A 7,815-nucleotide genomic window follows, 5' to 3' on the forward strand; every position below is an offset into this window, starting at 1 on the left:
TTAGCTTCTCATTCTCATGATCCCTGTGATTTTCCAAGGTGCTTTCATGTCCATTGTCACTTTTGCCTCTCATAGAGGTGACAGGAATGAGATACATAGTACCAAGTACATGACCTAAATATACCCGTCGTTAGTGGCCAAGGTTGGCCTTGAGCCAGGTCAGCCAGAAGCTGGCTCTGGGACAGAACATCACTTCCTCCTCCCAGGGCCTTCCTAGTGCTGGTGTGGGGCCATCCACCTGAGCCCAGGCTGAGCCCTGTGCTGTGCCTGCCAGGCTCTGCAGACCCCTCAGGAAGTTCCTCACAATGGGTCCTTGTGTCTCACTGGCTCGGTTGTTAGCTCCGTCTGGGACTTGCCAACAACCCCAAGTGAAGGTAGAGAGGCAGCTAAGTCATAATCAACCGAGTAAGGCAGGAAAGAGGTGAGCCCTAGTGCTCCGGGCTGCAGGTGGTAATTACGGCTTTGAGGTGGTGCTGATATATATATACCCACAGAGTCAAAGTGGGACTCGGAGTCCTGAACACACGTCCATGTTGTCCCCCCAGCTTCCCTCCCCCACCAGATGGACTCGACAGAGGACAATCCAGGCAAAGGGACACTTTCTGAGGCTGCAGCTCATGTGTTAGGGTGATCAAAATCAGAAGCTCCCCTCTTTATGAGCTAGGCTATTCCATGCTTACTTTTTACTGCAAGAAGGTGAGGAGTTGCAGTGCAACGCTTGAGTTAAAAGAGAAAATTGAAGAATATTAGGACAGCAAAAGGAAAACATAGCATATCAGAATCTGGGGGAACCAGACAACGCAGGAGAACCCACTGTCCTAAAAATAATTTCAATAAACAAAAAGAACGAAAAGGGATTAATTAGCCATAGCATGGGAAAATGAGGGGGAAAACACAAAATAAACATGAGAGAATAAGGAAGAAGTTGCAAATATAAAAGCAGAAATTACTGAATTAGAAAATAGAAGAATGATATACTTGGTGAAGTGGTAATTCTTCAAAGCTATCAATAAAATAGATATACCATTAGGTAACCTAATTAACAAAGGAAAAATACACAAAATAATAAATGCTATTGTGAGAATAACCACAAAAGGAGAAGAAAGTAAAAAACCATTAGAAAGAAAAAGGTTTACTTAATTAACCCCATGGGAAAAAAATGAAAATTTCCATGAAATAGGTAATTTTCTAGGAAAATGTAAGTTACTCAACCGGACAGTGAAAGAGTTATGTTAATGGACTAATTTCGTAGAAAAACTAGAAAAAATAAATTATTAACGAGTTATTTTCTCCCCCAAAAAACACCACTTCCAGGCAGTTTTACAGTGAAAATCTAGCACAGCTTTAAGGAACAGTTAGTTTGAAAGCTAGAAAATTGAGGAAACTTCCCATCATTTTTATGAAGTTAAGACTTTATTTTCAAACCCTGACAATTAAGTTATAGACCAATCTCATTTTTTAGTATCAATGTAAAAATACTAACTAAAATATTATCAAACAGAACCCAACAACACTTTTTTTTGTTTGTTTGTTTTGTTTTGTTTTGTTTTGCGGTAGGCGGGCCTCTCACTGTTGTGGCCTCTCCCGCTGCGGAGCACAGGCTCCGGACGCGCAGGCTCAGCGGCCATGGCTCATGGGCACAGCCGCTCCGCCGCACGTGGAATCTTCCCGGACCGGGGCACGAACCCGTGTCCCCTGCATCGGCAGGCGGACTCTCAACCACTGCGCCACCAGGGAAGCCCCAACAACACTTTTAAAGGGTGATACACAGATATTGATTCTAGGATTGTAAGAAGTTTTCATATTTGTAAATCTATTGATAAAAGTAATGATAGTAATAGATTATGAGAAAAATTGTAAGATGGTTTCTATTGAGACTATCAAGACTGATCAATTTCAAAGTTATTTTTAACAATAAATTTAATAATTATTACAAAAACTCATTATGAAAAAAAATTTACACTCCTGAGGACTCAACAAAAGACATAAACAAAGGAAAGATATAATTATGGATAGAGCATTCCAGAAAGATGTCAATTCTCCCTAAGTCAAGCTATAAATGCAATTCCATTAAAATATCAACCATATTTCTTACCGGACCATTTGATTCTAAAATTGACCATATAAATAAGAATAACGCGTAGGGACTTCCCTGGTGGCACAGTGGTTAAGAATCCGTCTGCCAAGGCAGCGGACACAGGTTTGAGCCCTGGTCCGGGAAGATCCCACGTACCACAGAGCACAGAGCCCGTGTGCCACAACTACTGAGCCTGAGCTTTAGAGCCCGTGAGCCACAACTACTGAGCCTGCATGCCACAACTGCTGAAGCCCGTGTGCCTAGAGCCCGTGCACCACAATGAAGAGCAGCCCCCGCTCGCCGCAACTAGAGAAAGCCCGAGCGCAGCCACGAAGACCCAATGCAGCCAAAAATAAATAAATAAATAAAATTTTTTTAAAAAAAGAAAAGAAAAATTGTGCAAGAATTCCTGTGGGTAAACTCCTGGGATTAGCTCTGCAGGTAAAGGGTTGCACCTGCAGAGCTTTGGGGTCCTGTGCACTGTTCTCCCAGACAGGAGTGTCCTTCCACGCTTCCCTCTAGAGGACCTGCTGGGCCTCTGCTTCCTCACACTGTCCCCAGGGCTGGCCGCCACCAGACTGGAAACCTGTCGGTGTGGTGTTGACAGCGCCATCTCCACGGCGTTTACATCTGCGTGTCCTCATTGGGAGGTCAAGCGTCTCTGACTTGTACCGACCGCGTGGGTGGCCTCTTGTTGGAACTGCACGTGTTTGTTCTCTGTCCCTTTTTAAAACATTGACTTTCAAGATCTGGGGGACCACAGGGGTGTCAAACCTTTCTCTGGTCCTGGGATGTGAGGAATGCTGTTCCAGTTTGTGGTTTGTCTTCCCAGCTTTCTACATGTTTCTTGTTTCTGTTTGGCCATGGGAAGAGCCAGGCGTTTCCCTTCTGTCTTCTGGCTCTGGGGCCATACTCAGAACAGGGGTCTCTACCCTGAGACTGCACACATATTTACAAAAAAGACTTCAATTTGTACATCCCATCTTTAATCCACCTGGCGTTTCCCTTTCATATCACAAAAATGCTATTTCAAATAAAAACAAAAATTAACCAGTCCCCACTTAAAATATGTAGACTACATAAAAAGATGCCTATAGCATGATTCCATTGACAGGAAACATCCAGACAGGTAAAGACACAGAGATAGAAAGCAGATTAGGGGCTGCGGGCTGGGAGAGGGAGGAATGGGGAGTGAGCGTTTTGGGTTCTTTTCTTTTTCTTTCTTTTTTTTTTTAGGTAAGAAGTAGCTATCTTTAGGGAGATGCACCCTCCATAGACAGAGTGTGGGCCATCTCAGAAAGCGAGAGGCCCTGGGAGATACACATTCTGTAGACAGAATGCGGTCCTTCTCAAAAGGCGAGAGCGGCCAGGGAGTGAGCGCTTTGGGTCAGGTTTTCCTTCTGCGAGTGAAACAGTCTGGCCCGAGACTGGGGGGAAGGATGCACGTGACTGTGAATGTACTCGATGCTCATGAAGTGTACGATTTAAAGTGTAAAAAACTAAATGCCATCATGTTAAGGCCTAAAAGAAAAGGCATCACAAATAATGAAAAAGTAAAAATTAAAAAAAGTAAAAATTAGAAAAGCAAAAACAGAACACAAATAACAGGGGAGGGGAAGGAAAGTTCTGGGTCTGGGGGAGCAGGTAGAAGGTGTGGGTCAGAGCCGGCTTGAGGGCGGAGCCAGAGCCGGTTTTCCCTGTAGGGCTGGCGGGTCCAGGGCTGGCTCTGGGTCTCCACAGGAGCAGGTGCAGGTGACCTTCCCAGGCCGTCTGGGGTCCTCGTTCGGGAGACTCTTTCATGTCGGCGCTCACCCCAGCACGTGCTGCCCTCGCGAGCCGCGAGGATGCCCCTCACTCAGGGAAACAGAGGGGTGTCCCCGTCGAAAAGCTCCTCACTGATCTCCCGAGTGGAGCCCTGAAAAGACAGTGACCGGCAGTGGCCCTGAGGACCCAAGAGTCCTGCCCGCCCGATGCACTTGCTGCTTCTGCCCACTGCACCCTCTGCTCCCACATCAGGCACCGACCTGTGTCTGCACAGACCTCTACCCGGGATGAAGTGAGACCCACCTCCAGGACTGGGGATAGACCTCGGGCAGAAGGGCGCCGCCCCAGCTCCGCACATCCCACCCAGTCACCTTGGCCTGGGGGGGTCAACACGACTGGCCCACCAGGCTTCTGGCTCCTCATCGGGGCAGGCAAACTTGACACGAACGCTCCCTTCCGTGTACACGGGGAGGGGACACAGGTGGGACCCCAGAGGCGGCCTGGTTGGGACCGGGCTGCCCTGGGCCTACCTGTGTCACCTAAGGGTGCCTCCAGGCAAATGGCCAGACGCGTCTGTGACCACGGCCTCAGGACATCAGGACGCAGCAGGAGGACACGTTGCTCATTCCAGCGAGCTGGCCAGGGGCTTCTCTAGAACGCGGTGCCTGGTGACCGGGTTCCCAGTTCTGTGGGGCTCTGTCGACGGGGGAGTGAGGTCACTTCCTGGGGTCCCCATACTCGGTCTTCCTGCTCAGACATGAGCTCCCCAAGGGCCCTTCTGGGCTGCTGACTGCTCACCCCCACCCCATGCTGTGTCCCTGCACGGGGACACCAACAGGGAGGCCTGGGTGCCGCCAGGACCCCAGCTCTGGGGACACAGCCGGGTTCAGACCCGGCTCCCCCTTGTCACCAGTGATGTGACCCTGGACAGGCTGTGTGCCTCTCAGGGCCTCAGCAGTCTCCCCACCTGCACAGTGCGGTCATTCTAACATCTACGTCCTAGAAACGTCACCAGGCGCAGACGCCTATGGACACCTACAGCGCCTGTAAAGCCCGTGGGCTGGGGTCACGCAGGGCTAATGTACAGACTTAGCAGTGGGAGGCCCACGGGAAGGGCCGGGGTAGCACAGAACACAGCTCGCACAGGCCTGCGTCTGCCCGGGGGTCTAGGGACAGTCGCTTCCCCTCCTATCTCTTTCTCAGTGCCCCCCGGGAGGGGTGAAAGTAATGACACTCTGACATCATCCCCCTCTAGCAACAAGCTTCCAGGTCCTCCTGTCATGTTTAAACTCAGGTCCCGGCGTCTCACCTCGGCCTGCGGGTGGGCCGCCCCACGACGGCTCCCAGCGTCCCTGCCTCTGCCACACATGCCTGTGTCATCCCTCCCCTGAGGGTGGATGGGCTGTGGGACTGGGTTCAAACTAACAGAATTGGGCAAAAGGGATGGGAGGTTGTTTCCAAGACTGGTTTATGAAAAGTCTGTGACTTTCTGCCTGGTTCCCTCCCTCCTGTGTCCATTCTCTCTCCCCGTCTCTGTCTCTCTGTCTCTGGTCCAATGTTCTAGAGAAGCAATCAGGTATTAACGGGCTGCCCTAAGAGGCTCCAGTGCAAAGAACCGACACTGGGTCCCGGCCCACAGACAGGAAAGACCCGAGCCCCCGTCCAGACTGAATCCCGCCAATAACCCGAGAATGGTCTCAGAGACAGACCCCTCCCTGACTGAGCCTCAGCTGAGACCACAGCCCAGCCTCCTGGGGGACCTCGGGGCAGAGGCTCCCAGCTGAGCTGAGCCTGCCTCCTGGTCACAGACACTGAGGGGGTCAGTGTTTGTCCTCGTACGCGCTACGTCAGGGGATGCTGTCGCATGGCACAGACACCGGGACGTCCTTCCGGCCCCGGGTCTGGCCCTGCCTCCCCCATCCCCCCACCTCCTCTCCTCCCAGCTCTCTGCAGCCACACTGGCTGCTGTCTCGCCTGCTCTCCGGCCAGATTCTCTTCTGCCTCCGAGTCTCTGCACCTTTGAGCTCCGCCCCAGCTCACTGTCACAGAGTGTGCAGGGCTGGCTGCTCTTGTCTTTCTGGTCCCGGCGTCAATGTCACCAGGGAGCCTTTTAGACCCCCAGGGGCTCCTGGCCCTCCTTCCAGGACCCTGACTCATTCCCTAGAGCACTTGCCCTTCTCTCCCACGTGAATTTGCTTTCCTGCTCTTGTCCATCTGCCCCTCCAGGCTGTGAGCTCCTGCAGGGCAGGGACCATCTGTCATGTCAGCACCGCCCCCAGGGCTAACAGGGCCCCTGCTCAGGGTGAGTGCAGGGGGGACGGTAGCTGAATGATCTATAGAGGGTCTCAGAGCCCCCTCCCGCCTCTGAGCAGCTCCCACTGTGGGCCTGGAGGCTAACAATAAAAGGTGCCTGTTGGGTCCGCGGCAGGGGGACGCCCAGAATGACCCCGGGTGTCCCTTCCCTGCTCCAGTTGCTCCATCCAGTAGAGTGCGCACGGCCCTCCCCCTGGTGGTCATCCCAGGAACTGCAGCCCCAGGCCCGAGACCAGAAAACTAACCACAGAACTTGTTGGGGGTCCTCAAGGCGGTGGTTCCACCACGGCCGAGAGGGCAAACGAGCAGGACCTGCCGGCTCCTGGGGGATGAGAGGGACCTCAGAGCCCCTCTTGCTTCCCTCTTTCCCTCCACTGTCCTCAGGTCCAGTTCACTCCGGAGGCCTCCTCATCCCAACCAGGGCCGTGACTCCACCCACTTCCAAATGCGGACCCCCAGGCGCCAGCAAGGAGGGTCTTGTCCCTGGTCCCCGACGAGTGGTCCAGTCTCTGCCACCTTCTGCACCCCAGGTCCCCAGTCCCCCAAGTCCCCAGGATGCCCCCTGCTCAGAAGGGCCTCAGGGGGTAGAAAGCATTTCCCAAGGACTCAGAGCAGAGTGGGTCAGGGATGGAGAACCAAGGCCCGCAGACGCCTCTGCAAGCTTATGGACCCTAGGGATCACCCCGTCTGTGCACCCACTTTACAGAGAAGTAGGCTGAAGCCTCCTCTCCTGCAGCCCCTCCACAGTAGGGGTAGGTCTCATCCTAGTGCCCGGTGCCCAGAATGGTGGACACAGGGCTCAGACCTTGTCTTCTCCAGGCAGCTCTAGCGATGGCCCAGGCCAGGCAGCCCCCTGGGCACCCCCTGCCATCAGCCTGGCATCTCTCGCCTCCCTATGCTAGGGCTGGGCATGTTGCTAGGGGGTCATTATCCCTGCCCCGTGGCAGAGCTGCCCCCAACCCCCTCCTTCTCACCCCTTGTTCCTCACCCGTGTGCACTCCCCTCTGACCCCCGGCAGGACAGTCAGTGTGTGAGTGTGTGTGTGTGTGTGTGTGTGTGTGTGCGCGCGCGCGCACGCTCTGGGGTGGCCCAGAGGAATGGACCCCACGTGGGAGGGGTGGGCAGGGGTCCTCCAGGATCTGAGGGCCTCTCATCCCAGTGCAAACCCCATGGAAGATTGAGGCTGGCCGGGGAGGCGGGAACCCTCCCTGCTCCTGTGGACTCTGCCCACCTCCTGGGCCCCGGAACAGTCCTGCCTCTCCCGGCCTCAGTTTCCCACTGTCCCATGAGTGTAACAGAGCGCTGCAATGCGCAGCCCTTAGCACTCCGCCATCGCTGTGCACAGTTACCCACCCCGTTACCAGGCAACGGTTACCGGGAGACCACGAACGCCGGTTAAAGCGGCGTTAAAGGTCCTGCTCAGCCATTGGTTAGCGCCGCAGTGGCCCCGCCCCCAAGCAAGCAACTGTCAAGAGCGACACTTAGCGGGGCACTGAGCCAGTGGTCGGGGGAGCGGTGGTCGTCAGGTGGAGAGTGAAGTAAGAAACAGATCCCGGCCTCCTCCCCGGGGCCCTCCAGCTCACGCGGCTCTGGGCTGGCAGGTCAGCTGGGGGGCCCAGCGAACAGGCTGGGGGTGCGTCCTGCAGGGCTCCAGAGCCCTC

This window comes from Phocoena sinus, chromosome 6, assembly GCF_008692025.1.
Source record: "Phocoena sinus isolate mPhoSin1 chromosome 6, mPhoSin1.pri, whole genome shotgun sequence".
NCBI lineage: Eukaryota > Metazoa > Chordata > Mammalia > Artiodactyla > Phocoenidae > Phocoena > Phocoena sinus.